Below are 15658 nucleotides of genomic sequence, written 5' to 3'. Positions count from 1 at the left end.
ATACAGTGAGTGACAATGATAAGTAGTATGGAGTGAATGGAAAGAAAGGAGTAGAATGAAAAGTAATTTTTAGGAATTTTGAAAACCTGTTTCTTTCACTTGAACAATAATGAAGCACAATTTGCAAAAATTTCTTTGACCTGTTATGATTAAATTAAACTAAGCAAAAAATAGATATTGTGAACTAAAATCATGAAAGTAGAACTGAATTAAATGACAAAGTCAAAGAAAACCATAAAGTTTTTTTTATTGAAAAGTATCATTTATCTTTGGCATCAAAATTTTGTTACAGTTTTCAGAGAAAATGAGGCACAAAGGATATGGAATGGAAGTGGCAGAAAACCCACATGATGGTGCCACTGTTGCTGTTGCCGCCGAAGGTGGACTAACTGCACAAAGACAGAGCTGGGAAGCCCATAACCAGCAATCTCCTGTAAACAAGCGTGAAGAACATGACAGGTAAAACCATGGCGATCTCTAACAATAGATAATCGCTCTCATCCTGTGAAATAAGTTACAGTTTGCTCTAATATTGATGACTCACAATTTTTATGCTTGCATGGATATCAGCAAATGTAAATAAAGAGTAACATATCATCATTTGCAATTGTATTGATAATTTTTTTGAAAAATACTGAAGCGGGCTGGCGAATGTGAGGGAAAAGGACATTCTGTGCCCCATTAGTAAATAAAATTGGTAAATGCTTTTGAATGATAGTTCTATAGCCTGTATTAAAAAGTCAAATATATCATTCCCACCAGTGAGGCAGGACTGGATCATTCTGAGACAGGAAACCTGACTTTCACACACATATATACATGTCACATAGATTTATCATGATTGTGTAAAACATAAAATAGTTAATGTACATATTTACTATAAGAAAATATTTATAAATATACTTCAAGGTATATAAAATGTACCCAAGGATATGTAATATATGTTGAGGGTATTTATATAGATAATTTTGGCATGTACATATTTGCTGAGAATATTTATTATGGCATTATTGTATCATGAAGTTATATATAGTACAAGTAGTCATCAATAGCAAGTAGATACATTATTATATCCATAAAATAATGTAGTATGCAAACACTTCATCTGAAGTTGGGTCTACAATGTACTGATTTTCTCACTACTTAAAACTATTTAAGCATGAGGTTTGATGACACATCTTAAGCAAATTTTGTCCTAATATTTGTAACACCTGGTGAGATGTAACAGGAATCTACTTGCTCTAATACCTTGTTACTCATGACCAACGAAATTACTAGCACTTGGTTTTTGTGCCAAATGTATGACTGCAGAAATATTGGATCCCAAATTAATCAGGATATTGGTAAGTGATGGCACATGGGTAGCCATGTTCCATTTGTTTTGCAATATGTTGAGTAAACTCCATTAAAATTTCTTCACAGGATCTATGATATGCTAAACCAGTAATTAGCTAACTTTTCTTCAAAGGACCCAGAACAAATATTTGAGGCTTTGTGGACCAGAAAGTCTCTGGCTGTTGTAGTCCAAACATGCCTCAAACACTACAGTCGTTGTCTAGTGAGCAAGAAGGCCTGAGTTCAAAGTCCACTACTGCCCCAAACAATGTGAACCTGGTGTTATTCCTGTGTTCAGAACCTTCGATGGCCTCCTGTTTACTGAGTACATGCCAAAGTGTTTCCTAACACCTCTAGGCAATACACGATCTGACCCCTGTTATAACACAGAATTGGACTTGAGTTTTCCATCACATTTGCTGTACTGCAGCCATACAGAACCACTCACTTTTCCTTATGCTCTCCATGCACACTTCTGTACTTGCAGCTTTTCTATTAGACAGCTTCCTGGTTGCTCCTCCTATACCTACAGTTCTTTACTTAAAAGCTACTTTCTCAGCAATGCCTCTCCTGGTCATCCTAACTCAGATTTCCAGCACCCATTACCTGCAAGACATGAAAAATCTTCCACTTTTCTGCTTTGGCTTTCTTCCAGTACCTGGGCACTGGAGGCACATTTATTGGAATGCTTTTACCTCTGATGGGCTGTCTTTCAGGAAGCAAGTAGCTGTCATTGATTTGATTATATCATAGAATAGTTATCTACACACATTTTTCTTGTAAATAATTGTGAGTTTGTTTTTGCTTTTGATGCTTTTAGGTCCTCATAACATAAGTCTCCAGTGATGAAATTTCTAAAGAAAAATATTCAGTCTCTATAAACTTATGTAGTTACATGATAGTTGTAGCATGTTAATATTCTGTGTATTTGTCCCATGAAAAAGTCTGTTGGTAAATCCATTTCTTCTATATGAGGATTATATACTGTGCTAAAGGTATACAAAAATTACCATATCATTTTGTTTTCAAACAAAATAATGACATCAGACTATTGCTATTTTCCAACTATATGTAATGGCATATGGGTATTTTAAAAGTGAGGATTACACACAGATGTTTTCACAATTTCTCATTTAATGTTATGTACCTCTTGTGCTTTAGAAATTTTGTCTAAATTGAATGTTACTACATTTAAAAACAAAACCAACCACATGGCACAAATCTAATTATTACTCCCACAGCTAATTGTCCTTTCTTCTATGCAGTATGATCTAGTCTCCCAGTGTAGCATTCAAGTTTTATGTAGTATTCATCTCTTCTTACTTGTTCCTGTGTCTTTTATTCTCTTCCTTTCACATTGCCAGGAAACATCTATCTGCCATTTACCTACTCTTTGTGCTCACACTCTATTCTCTAACTAACATGTCTTCTCCCATCTCTTTGCCTGGTGAGCTCCTCTTTTATCTTTTACCTCTTCTGTAAAGGTTTTCTCATGCTAAGGTAAAACTTTTCACATGTCAACTTCTCTGTATCACATTGGCTCATAATTGCATATGACCTGTTTTGTGAGGAAAGGAATTCACATATCCTTGAATTAAGCAAGTAATTCCTATTTTTAAAAGTAATAAATTAAGATGGAAAAGAATTATAGCTATCAAAATTGCATGTTTATCTTTGTCACTGGAATTATTTTTAAAAAATTGTCTTTAAAGTGGATTTATTGGTTCTGCCTTGGATATAAAGTAAAGTAAGTGGAAAATGAAAAATAGAACACCAAGAAGTCTATAATTACACCAAAGTTTCAGAGGCTGATTTACTAATGCTGGCTGACTACAAGTACAGGATGGCTGTAGTGTGAGTGAAATAGCTCAGGATAAAGGCAAAATCTTTAAGTTTTTTTATTTCCCTATGAAAAAATGTTAGGCATGGTTACTTTTCTGGGAAATAGAACAGGATCTATAAACTACAGGTGAAGCAGGAGAGTACTCCACTCTCTCAATGGCATTGAAAGGAAAGATGAGAACAGGTGACAGGCACAGGGAGCAGTTTCAAGAAGTGGTCACTATGGAAGTCTAACTGGTGTGGGTAAGTGTGATCAACTCCTTAGAGAAGTTTTACTGTGAACAGCAATAGAGAAGAAGATAACGAAAGAGAAGGTGGGGCTTAAGAAAAGTTGGGTTTTTTTTAACAGAATCTTATAGAGTATGTTTATACACTGTTAGAAATAATCAAGTCAAGGACACATTTATTTTATTTTATTTTATTTTAGTTGTATGCCCAAGTATTAGAAAGCTTGGTATGTTATCTTTGAGAATTTATAAACTTAGAACTTATGTTCTTAGAACTTATGTTCTTAGAACTTATAAACTTATGTTCTTAGAACTTATAAACTTATGTTCTTAGAACTTATGTTCTTAGAACTTATAAACTTAGAACTTATGTTCTTAGAACTTCTATCATACTCATGGTTTAATGGCAAGCAATTGTTCATTCTGAATTGATTCAGAAATAGGATATTCTAATGGAATTGGATGTGCAAATGATCCCCTAAGAATTAGACTAACATGCATAGATTTTTGAAATTATGTAACAAAAATATACCAATAATTTGGAAATGCCAAATAAAATTTTGTCATTTCTTGTGCCTTTGACAATACAAAAGAAGCTATCAAATAAGTAGCTATCATTTTGTAGGGTATTGTAAAATATCAGGTGTATCAGTTTAACAGTTTATAGGTTCTGAGGAAAGAGGATGTTTGCTTACATATAACAGAAAAGTAAATTATCTATAACAAATTTTTACTTTTGGACTGATTACAAAGTAATCAAAACCTTATTTCCTTGACCACAAGTATCATTGAGATGTATTTATACTCCCTAAGAATTATTTGAATGTATGAAGAAACAGTAGAACAGATGAATGCTGGCTATTTAGGAATTTCTTTAGACAAATCAACCTTTAGTTTATTGAAAGTATATTTTCCCAGCTTATCTAAACTTATAGTCATTTATTTATAAAATATTTGTATTATGTGCAAATTATTTTCATAACTATACCTAGAATTGGAGTGATGATATGGAATCTTCTGCTATCATATTTCTTAAAAATACTTGCAGACCAATGTGGTGTTCACAGAACACTGTGAGACACACATTGTGCAGGCAGAATGCCTGGATTAAAATCTGGGTTGCCACTGATAACCCTTTCACACTTGGGCAACTTATTTGGTCTTTCTTCATCTTGATTCTTCCTTGATAAAATAGATAATCATTGCCTAACTCTAGAATTCCCACACACGCACAGTGCTTGGAATAATCCATAGCATTGCTCTGTAAAATGTAAACCCTGTCGTGATTATAGAAGGAGTTCCCTCATATAAGATCCCAAGTAATATTTTCCAAATTGGTTTTAGTGCCTGTAAAAGTTTATCTTTATTAAAATTGATAATAACACAACCTGCATAGTCATTTATGTCATATAGTGCAAGTAATGTTTTGTTCTGTTACTTTGACTCTCAGAAAGTTTGATCTGAATTTAATTCTTTGGTATGATATTGCTATTACTATTACTGCTAGTACTTGCAGTAGTAGTAGTCTTGGTGCATTAATGTTATTCTTTCTATTTATAACTAAATTTCCCTTGTAGAACATTATTGTATTTTAAGCACTCTGCAATCTTTGTGAATAGAAGAAATAAATGGCAAATGCTAAACTATTGAGAGACAATAGTTTAGATAAACTTTCTGTTTTACATATTAAATATTTACCTACATTTTTTGTGTTTTCCTATAGGTCCCAAAAGAAATCATCTAATGAAAGGAATAAGGTATTCCTTTCCTATAGAAAAAATGGTATTTTTTCTTAAAAGAAATACAAGAAAAGCAGAGATGAATTACATATATTTTCAGAATGTTTTGAAATACTATTGATTTTATAAGTCAAAAAACAAGTAACTGACATGGAAGACTCTAGTAACTTGTGATTGACCAGAGCCAAGTTTAGAACTTTCATCACCTTGAAAAGAAACCCTGGTTTCCTGGGCTTTCATAACCCATTCACTCCACCTTTCCCGGTATTTGAAAACTGCCAGTTGATTTTTGTTTAAATTATTTCCCTGTGCTTTCATGTGTATAGAATCATGGAATATTTAGTCTGTTTTGATTGGCTTCTTCAGAGTTCATCTGTGTTGGAGCAAGTATCATTACTTCATTTCTTTCCATTGTCCAGCAATCTCCCATGGTGTAGCTATGCCACTTCTGTGTTCATAAATTGATAAATCTGAGGTTGATTCTACTTCTTGCCTAATGTTAACAATGCTGCTGTGAATAGTGATTTAAGAGCTTTTGGTGAATATACTCCTTTCTCCTCGCCATTGCATTTTATCCTCTCAGCTGATTGGCTGTTTGCACAATCTCCCTGCCTACACTCACATTTTCCTTCCTGTCTTTTCAGCATTTATTCTGTTGCTTCACTTATTCAGAACCAGCTCACCACTTTCTTATCATCAATCTTTCTCTGACAGTTCTGACTCTCATTGAAATTAATATTTTGAGCACTTGTCCATGTAGAACAACTCAGCCCTTAATTTTTTGTATTTTCCATTTTTAGTTATAGTTTATTTTCTAAATAATACTGATTAAAATATTTATGTACCTACTTTTAAGTCCACAGTTTATCACTCCTATTTTTATGGCTTTAAAATTTATACTGCAGGATCTTTGCATCAAGGATTGAGAAAAATATTCTATTCAAAACAAATCCTGATATATTACATATATGTTTTCCTCTGTACTTTATTTTAAATACATTAATTTTTAAATGAGGCTTATCTTTTTTTGTTCATCTGATGGTAAAATACTAGTGCAACTTCTCATCAAAATAAAGTCTAGTATAGATGTAAGTGAATTTTCCCAATTGAAATTGATCCTTCAGTTACTATCACATGAAAATTTTCAAACTAAGTTAAAGGAAAAGAATTGCCAGTTGTCATTATTTACAAAAGTGTGAATTATTCAGGCGTTGTCTACATTGCTCCTTACAACACAAACCTCAAAAGAACCAGAGATAATTTACACAAGTTTAGTTAACCCTGAATTTTATATTACTCATTTTATGAGTGATAGTTTTGTAAAAGTGTAAATTTACCTATGGGGAAGAATACTACTCATTATGCATGTTACCTATTCTTGAGTATATTGAAAATATTTTTGCTTAACAGTTGTTAGTATATAATTAAGTACTTTATACCATACCAATAATGTCTTCTTTGAGACACTGACATAACAAGACTTTTATTCTGAATATAGCTAAGCAATTAAACAAAATTAAAACCATTTAAACTAACAGAAGAGAACTTTTATATCAAATGTTCATGTTTTTCTCTCTGTGAGAAAATGCAGATTTTGCTTCTTCTTTATGTAGGCAGAACTGGGTTTTATAAATTTATAGCACCTGACCAACAGGAAACCTCTGGCTATAGACTGACATGTCATGCCAGGTAAGCTTCACCTGTTCATGAGAGTGCTGGCTAATGCAGCTTGGCATGAACGCTTGCTGGGAATGAATTGCTTGGGAGCCTTGATTTCAGAATAGAGCAACATTTTCAGATGAGCGGTTCTGGCCTGCATCTGATTATCATGTCAGTATGTAGGACTTACTTCAGGTGTGCCATTTGCATGTGTGAAATACTCACTGCTCACTGAGTGGTACTGAGAGAAGAAATCTATAACTTACTTTAAGTGGATGAATGTGGAATTCATAAACCCTTCTTAAGTACTGGGGATGGATTCTGGGCCTATGTTCCCCATTAGCACCACTTCCAATGAGGTGAAGAATGATTCAGGAACTTTGTACAGAAGACCTCTTCCACTGGCATGCTACCTTCCTGAAAGATCAAATTTTATTAGAACATAAAATACAATCATTATAGTTAGCAGTAAATATAGATAGCTCACTATGTGCCACCCACTCTTTTGAGTACTTTATGAATATTTGCTAGCTTACTGATTTTCCCAACAATCCAGTGAAATATATACTGTTACTATTTTCATTGTACAGGTGGAGAAGCAAAGACACAGAAAGTTAACTTGCTCAGAAACACACAACTAGTAATAGGTGGAGCTGGAATTCACACTCATATACTCAAGCATCTGTGTAGATTGTATCTCTTCAATGTTCATGAAACATCTAGGGTTTACAGAAATAATTATGTTAATGTTTTTAATTGCTGGTATAGCTCTAGGCATTTGTATGTATGAACTTTTCAAATTATAGTCAATGAGGTAATCATTGAAATGCAAAAAATATAAATCCTTACCATATGTGCACTTCCTCTTTTTCTCCAATTTACCCATATGAATATCTGATAAAATAAACTTAGAAAATGAGAATAATGTGTTTTATATTGTAGCAGAGTCAATAAACTTTTCTGCAAAGAGCCAGGGAATGTTATTTTAGTTTGTCCATGTGATCCTTGTTGGAACAACTCAGTTAACTCTGCAGTAATAGCCCAAAAGTAACTATAAATAACATAGAGATGAAGGGATCTTGCTTTGTTCCAATAAAATGTAAGCACATAAACAGTTGTTGAACAGATTTGTACCAGAATATAAGTAAAGTTTTTCTGTTCTCTTTTAGTTGGAAGACGGAAAGGATTAACTCACAAAGGACAAACAAAATGCAGAGAAGATTCAAGAAATAATGCAAAAGTATAACTTAAAGCAGCATAAAAATAACTTGAGCATTCATAAAGCAAATAGTGTCATATAAGAACTGTATCAGTTCTGATAATAAGTACATCTATGTTAAGCAGGGAAATTTTTAGTTTAAAGTTACTTGAAATGCACAATTTAGATTCTGGGAAGTAGCTCAGTGGTATAATATGTTCTTTGCATAAGTGAGGCCTGCATTGGCTCCACAACAAAAGAGAAAGACAAAAATGAGTGCATAATTTTTCATATTATTACTAATTTTACACAATATCCATAGAGCACAGATGGAAAACTGTGATATAGCTACCAAATCCTTTTATTCTTCAGATATTTCAGAATTTATATATCAGTCTTGCAGAAGTTTTTTTTCAAAATTATGTGGTATTTTTAAACTTGCTATGTGAGAACAATTATCTTTAAATATACCTTTAGGAGTGAACAAAAATGATGCAAATTAGAATCTACAATGAGAAAGAATGCAGTGAAAAATCAAACAGCTTGAGAAAAAGGACAACAAAAAGGGCCAAACATGTAAGTCACTGCTACTAATTTCTGTCACACTGAAGAGGAATATTTGTTTCTCTGGTAGATGTATGCAGGAATATTTAAGGCAATATGACAAATTTCATTGATGAAAATATTCCCATCCATATGGATACTACTGGTTACTACTTTGGCTGGCCTCTTGATGTTATAGAAGTTTAATTCATAAAATTCATGATTTGGGTAGTAAAGTTTTAATAAGACTTTGAGATCATCTTGACCAAAGTTTTATCTGTGCTTCCTTCTGTTTAACTATTCATCCACTGATAAACATGTAGAATATTAGCACCTTTTAGCTTCTGTGAATAATGATGCTCTGGAAATTAGGGTATAGATATTTGTTTGAGGATCTGATAATATTTTTAAACAATTTTTGAACTTCTAAAAAATTTAAGTGATAATTTGATCTATAATCAAATTTATTTTATAACATTAGACTTTCAGTTGGTTTTTGAGAATGAATTTCTTGTAATCTGTATTCTTCCCACTACATGGGAAGCAGAAATGGAAGATTTAGAGTTTGAGGCCAGCCCTGGGAGGGGAAAAAGTACAAGACCCTAACTGAAAAACAAAGTAAAACAAAAAGGGCTGGAGGCATGATTCAAGTGGTAGATCACTTCCACAAGGCCTTAAATTCATAACACCATACTGCTTAAAAAAAAAAAAAAGAAGAAGAAGAAGAAGAAGGGGAGGGAGGGAGAGAAAGGAAAGAAAGAAAAAGGGAAGGAAGAAAGGATGGAAGGAGGGAAGGAGAGAGGGAAGGGATGGTAGGGAGGGGAGGGAGGAAAAGGGCAGAAAGAAAAGCAAAGAAAAGTCATGTCATTGAAAACATGATATAGCTGCTTGATCAAATAGGACTGTACTGATTCACCTAATGCTCCTAGCATTGCAAATCAAGAAATGATTTTATTCATCTGTGTTCACCAGCTTTTCAAGATTTAATGGTCCAATCTCAGAAAACCTAGATTTATATTTCAGAATCAAATTTATTGATGGAAGTAGATGTTATTTAACAATTCCCCAAGAAAACCAGAATTCTATTATTCATGCATCTCTTTGTAGGATCCAAGATGGCAGGATTGCTTTGTAAAAAGCAATTGAAACAATGAAGTAGTTATTAACAAGAACTAGTTTTCTGTAGGTCACAATAACTATATTCATACAGATCCATCATACAAACACATCTCACTGGAGGTAGAACTGGCCTTGCCCATGAGTGGAGATACAGGGAAAATATAAATTAGTCCCATTTTGCTAATACAATTTTCATACATGGCATGAAAATATTGATAAGGAGTTTTCTGTGGATGAGACTGTCAGGATACAGCTCATTCATAAATGTCATGAAGAAATGTATTAAGGTATCACAAATTTTCAAAATGTAATAGTACACAACCTATTAAACTTATTCAAAAATAATTAGGGATGTTTTTTGCAGATTCTCAAAAAAACTAATTAGGATTGTGTTTTTATTAGTCACTTTGAATTCTTCTCTCTCAATCAAATTTAATGTGAGACAGATTTCAGTCAACCCAACCTGTAGCCCACAAATTCTTCAGAAGGTGCTCATGTCATAGGTCCAGGTGTCAGAGATCCTAGTTAGTGTATTTGATACACATCACTCTGATATGAAGAGCATGGATCAGGAAGAAGTGAACTCTAACTGACTCCAGCCTCCAAATCATGTAGTTGATTGTACATCAAAAAGAAACTTTAGAACAAGTACTTGACAAAGTCATGTAAAAAGGAAATTCTTCATGAGTGCAACTCATGAATTTTTTTTCTTCCTTTGTTTTGTTAGTTTTACTATCATAAGTTAGCTACTACTAAATTACACACAAACCAGGAACAGAAATAGCACCAAGTGGAGCAATAGGAACATGAAAAAAGAATAGAAATCATTCTCCCCCCCAAAATAAATTAATATAAGATGCAGAGGGAAATGAAGAAAATGGAGACCCAGTTCCATACTCCAGCAAAACAAAGATAAACTATGATAAGGAACCCAACAAAACCCTCTGAAAGAAGAAATCCTTCAAGTAATCACAGAGAATTTCATAGAGATGTTACTAGACATAGTTAACCAAAACATACAGGAGGCAGTCAAGAAATTCCAAGACAACAAAAATAAAGAATATGAGAAGACATAAAAACAAATAAATGGACCCTAAATAAATACATAAGTGAAACAGAGAACACCATAAATTGAGAGATAAATGAATTAAGGATGAAAATTGACAATATTAAAAAGGAAGTGACCATGATATGGAAAACCTCAGAAAAAAGAATAAAACAGAAATACAAAACACAATGGAAGGCCACACCAGCAGACTAAAACAAGCAGAACACAGAATCTCACAACTTGAAGATGAAATGGAAATTAAAGGAAAAAATGGAGAACTATTAGTCAAACAACTCAAGACCTGTGAAAGGAGCATGCAAGAAATCACCAACTCCATCAAAGACCAAACCTGAGATTCATGGGCATTAAAGAAGGAGAAGAGGTGCAAGCAAAAGTAATTCATGATATATTCAATAAAATAAACAGAAAATTTCCCAAATCTAGTGAGAATCCTAATAGATTCTCTGCTGAATTCTATCAGACCTTTAAAGAACTAATACCAACCCTCCTTAAACTGTTCCATGAAACAGAAAGGGAAGGAACACTGTCTAACTCATTTTATGAAGCCAGTATTACACTCATCCCAAAACCTAACAAAGACACCTCCAAAAAGAAGAACCAAAGGCCAATCTCCTTAATGGACATCTATGCAAAAATACTCAATAAAATAATGGCAAACTGAATCCAACAACACATCAGAAAGATCATTCACCACGACCAGGTCAGCTTCATCCCAGGGATGCAGGGGTGGTTCAACATATGCAAATCTATAAATGTAATATAGCGCATTAATAGAAGCAAAGACAAAAACCACTTGATTATCTCAATAGATGCAGAAAGAGCCTTTAACAAGATACAACACCACTTCATGATAAAAGCTCTAAGAAAACTAGGAATAGAAAGAAAGTACCTCAACATTATAAAAGCTATATATGACAAACCTACAGCCAACATCATACTTAATAGTGAAAACCTGAAACCATTTCCCCTAAAATCAAGAATGAGACAAGGATGCCCACTATCCCCACTCCTATTCAACATAGTACTGCAATTCCTAACCAGAGCAATTAGGAAAGAAAAATAAATAAAAGGAATACAAATAGGTAAAGAAACTGTCAAAATATCCCTATTTGCAGTCAATATGATCCTATACCTTAAAGACCCAAAAAACTCTACTCAAAAGCTTCTAGATACCATCAACCACTATAGCAAGATAGCAGGATATAAAATCAACATAGAAAAAAATAAAATCAACATAGAAAAATCATTAGCTCTTCTATACACTAATAATGAACAAACTGAGAAAGAATATATGAAAACAATTCCATTTACAATAGCCCCCCAAAAAAATCAAATACCTAGGAGTACATTTAACAAAGGAGGTGAATGACCTGTACAGGAAACAGCAGGGAATACTCTGGAAGTAATAGGTATAGGCAAGGACTTCCTCAATATAACCCCAGCAGTTCAGCAACTAAGAGAAAGAATGGACAAATGGGACTTCATAAAACTAAAAAGCTTCTGCACAACAAAAGAAATTGTCTCTAAACTCAAGAGACTACCCACAGAGTGGGAGAAAATATTTGCCAGCTACACATCAGACAAAGGACTGAGAACCAGAACATACAGGGAACTTAAGAAACTAAACTCTCCTAAAATCAATGAACCAATTAAGAAATGGGCAATTGAACTAAACAGAACTTTCTCAAAAGAAGAAATTCAAATGGCCAAAAAACACATGAAAAATGCAAATCAAAACCACACTAAGATTCCACCTCACCCCTGTTAGAATAGCTGTCATCAAAAACACCACCAACAACAGGTGTTGGTGAGGAGGTAGGGGAAAAGGAACCCTCATACACTGCTGGTGGGAATGCAAGCTAGTGCAACAACTCTGAAAAAAAATATGGAGACTTCTTAAAAATCTAAACATAGATCTGCCATATGATCCAGCAATCCCACTCCTGGGGATATACCCAAAGGAATGTAACACAGGTTACTCCAGAGGCACCTGCATACCCATGTTTATTGCAGTGCTATTCACAATAGCTAAGTTATGGAAACAGCCAAGATGCCCCACTACAGACAAATGGATTAAGAAAATGTAGTACTTATACACAATGGAGCTTTACTCAGCCATGAAGAATGAAATCTTATCATTCTCAAGTAAATGGATGGAACTGGAGAACACCATTCTGAGCAAGGTTAGCCAGGCTCAGAAGACCAAAAATCATATGTTCTCCCTCATATGTGGACTTCAGATCTAGGGCAAATACAGCAATGTAGTTGGACTTGGGTCACATGTCCCAAGGGGACATGTACATATGGGAGGTATGAGGATAGGCAGGAAACCCAAAACATGAAAGTGTTTGATGTCCCCACTGCAAAGGAACTAATACAAAAACCTTAAGAGGTCAATATGGGAAGGGGATCAGGAACTTGTGAAAAGGTCAGTTAGAGATGAATCAACTTGAGTTGTAACACATTTGTACATGGAATCAATGTTAGGAATCTCCTTGTATAGCTATCCTTATTTCAACTAGCAAAAATACTTTTTCTTATTATTGCTTATGTCTTCTCTTCAACAAAACTATAGATAAGGGCAGAACAGTTTCTGCCTGGAAGCCGGTTGGAATGAGGGGAAGAGGGAGGGAGCAGGGGCAGGGAGGAGAAATGGCCCAAACAATGTATGCACATGTGAATAAATGAATAAAACATTTTTTTAAAAAATAAAAGGTTGAAGAATATAAGGAAGCAATATTTAAGTTTAGTGAGGCATTCAAGTTACTGGAGAAAGAAAAGGTGATAACTGAGTAAGATTTTAACATTTCAAATAATTTCCACCATTTATCAGTTTACTGAAGTAAACCAATTTTTCTAAAACCTAAATGCAAATTCTTGTATATCTGCATTTTTATAATTAAAAATTGTTTTCAAATTTTGTTGCTAAACTCACAATTGGAAACTTTTTTGAGTGCCAAATACTACATTTCCTCTAATGATTTCAAACACAACAGCATGCTTTTGAAATGTAATGGAACTGCAGTCTTCATCTATGAACATATTTTGTGCTATGTGTTTGTGAGAGTCCTGCAGTTTCATATGCCAGCATACTAATCCCTAAAGCTGTCTCTGCTGTTTTTGATCCAGGTTTAGATTACATTTTTTCCTACCTCTTTCTTTTTTCAGTTATAAAACAAATCCTGGAGATGTACTTATCTCCCATGGATATCCTCATGTGCACACCAGGTGTTCATATCATTAGATTTGTGTGTCTTTCTTTTGTTTTTTTAAAGAAAAAGACAAGTTTTCTCTTTTGTTACATTTTGATTAGCATATATTAGTGGTACAAAGAGCTTCATTGTGCTATTGTGCTGTTTCCACACATGCATACAAATTCATCCCCACTATTACTCATTATTGTCCCTTTCCCTCTTTCTATATTAATTTCTAATAGGTTCCATTACTCTATTTACATGCATTTGTATAAATAACTTCACCCCACATATTCAGCCCCTGCCACATCACCCTCTCGTCTTACCCTCCCCCTCCCAAACATTCTCTTTTTCCATTCCTGTAATTCGTTTTTAAGGATTAGATTCTGCATATGAGAGAACATGTGATATTTGTCTTTCTGAGTCTGGCTAACTACTTTGCTTAACATGATGATGTCTAGTTTTATCTGTTTTCCAGCACTTGACTTAGTTTCATTATACTTTTGGCTGGATGGTACTCCATTCTGTGTATAGACCACATTTTCTTTGTATATTCATCATTGCTGCTCATCTAGTCTGATTCCATAGTTTGGCTATGTGAGTAGTGCTGCAATGAAGAAGGGTGTACAAGTATCTTGATTGTATGTTGGCTTGCATTCCTTCGGACTTACGCCCAGGAGTGGTACAGCAGAATCACACGGTTAAACTTATGTTTCTTTTTAAATATGTATTATTCACACAAAAGCATACTTACTATACAGTTAACCCATGGTATCTGTAGTGTTTGGTTCTGGACACCTTGCATATTATAAAACCATTTATCTTTAAGTCTGTTATATACAATTGTGCAATATTTACACATAACTTTCTTGCATTCATCTGTATACTATAAATCATCTTTAGATTACTTATAATACCTAATAAAATGTGAATGTTATATAAACAGTGTTACATGGTCCTGTTTGGGACTAATGATGAACAATAAGGTCTGTGCAGGCCCAGTGCACATACAGTTGTTTTCTCCAAGTACTTTCCATCCACAGCTGGTTGATTCTTAGATGCAGAAGCCACAGATAAGGGGAGCATTTATATATGTTTCATACATATAAAAACGTGAATAAATTAAGGATGAAGATGGAAACCAACAGTCATGTTTCCACCATCTGGTAGAAAAGTGGAATGCTTTCCATAATATTTGTAATCCCAACTACATGCAACTGCTGAGTTCTTGTGTTTGCTCTCTGATTCACGTCAGTATGTTCTCTCATTTTACTGTCTTTCTTGCATTTTGTCAACATTATCCTAACAAAGACCTCTAGATTTCTTCTTCAAACAGTTTTTGTGTCTTTACCCATTATGACTCTGTTGATGTCCCTTCTTACAAAATTCAGCCTGTCTTCTGTCCCTCCCCTCAACACAGATTTCTAGGATATTTGCACCTGTCTCCTTCTCTAGTTTGAGTGAATTCCTTGATGTTTTGTTTTGTTACTTTGTGCTGGGATGGACACAGTCCCTCTGACATGCTAAGAATGCTCTCTACCACTAACTAACCCCCAGTCCTCCTTTTTATGTATTTTGTGAGTCCTTTCTTCTTCTGTCTACACATTGGTCAACAGGTACCAAAGTGTAGTTTCCTAATTTTTGTAAACATTCACATATAAGTAAATTTTTTCTTCACCTCAGTTTGGAACTCTGGATTATAGCTATATGTAATTAAATGTAATACTAAGTTT

The 15658-nt window shown here is 34.0% G+C and overlaps 1 pseudogene; it reads left to right on the top strand.

Annotated features, from left to right (window-relative positions):
- Nucleotides 1-304: 304 nt before the first annotated feature.
- The window catches only part of LOC109675429 (regulator of nonsense transcripts 1-like), a 34128-nt pseudogene continuing 18774 nt past the window's right edge, over nt 305-15658 (top strand).

This window comes from Castor canadensis, chromosome 8, assembly GCF_047511655.1.
Source record: "Castor canadensis chromosome 8, mCasCan1.hap1v2, whole genome shotgun sequence".
In the NCBI taxonomy this organism is placed as follows: domain Eukaryota; kingdom Metazoa; phylum Chordata; class Mammalia; order Rodentia; family Castoridae; genus Castor; species Castor canadensis.
This window is presented reverse-complemented; position numbering and strand designations above follow the sequence as displayed.